Below are 616 nucleotides of genomic sequence, written 5' to 3'. Positions count from 1 at the left end.
GAAGCCCAAGTTGCTCCAGCACAGCAGGACATGTGCAAGGTGTGACACACACCCAACAAGGTGTGGTTTTACACACCAGCAAACAGAACTTTTTCAACTCCTGAACCTTAAAACTCACCAAGAGCAGCAACCAAGATGGCAAAAGGGATTTGTGGCCAGGCTGCCTTGAGTCTTTTACCTTCTGCATCTGCTTGTACTCGTGGCTTGTGCTTCATCCAGGTTGGGTTGCATTGAGCATCAGCCACCTCCACCCTTTCCAAGATGCAAAAACCTTAAAATACATATCTAACCCCCCCCAATGCTGCACCACCCACGCAGAGAGGCGTCTCGCAATCCTTCAGTCTAGAATGTGTCATTAACAGCACTTCTAAGAGCTTTTTAATTAAGTGCGAGTGGGTTGGAGAGAATCTAGACTTTCTTTAATAAGAAGCTTTTAGAAAAAAAAAAAAACAAAGTTACTTTTAATAAGAAGAGTGAGTATTCCTACAATCTTGTCTAGACAGCAGCAGCACGAGGTTATGGGAGAATCCTGATGGGACTTACGCTGCATTAAGGGATGAATGTGGGTTTTTTTTGGGGTGCAGCATCTCTGTGCTGCTGATGCAGCAACACAGAG

General features: G+C 45.0%; 1 protein-coding gene across 1 annotated transcript in view; it reads right to left on the bottom strand.

Moving 5' to 3' along the window:
- LOC103797541 (protein turtle homolog B-like) overlaps window positions 1-616 on the bottom strand; it is a gene marked incomplete at its 3' end in the record, with an annotated part of 11,100 nt that overhangs the window by 3,031 nt on the left and 7,453 nt on the right.

This window comes from Acanthisitta chloris, unplaced genomic scaffold (assembly GCF_000695815.1).
Source record: "Acanthisitta chloris isolate BGI_N310 unplaced genomic scaffold, ASM69581v1 scaffold25992, whole genome shotgun sequence".
NCBI classification, from domain to species: Eukaryota; Metazoa; Chordata; class Aves; order Passeriformes; family Acanthisittidae; genus Acanthisitta; species Acanthisitta chloris.
This window is presented reverse-complemented; position numbering and strand designations above follow the sequence as displayed.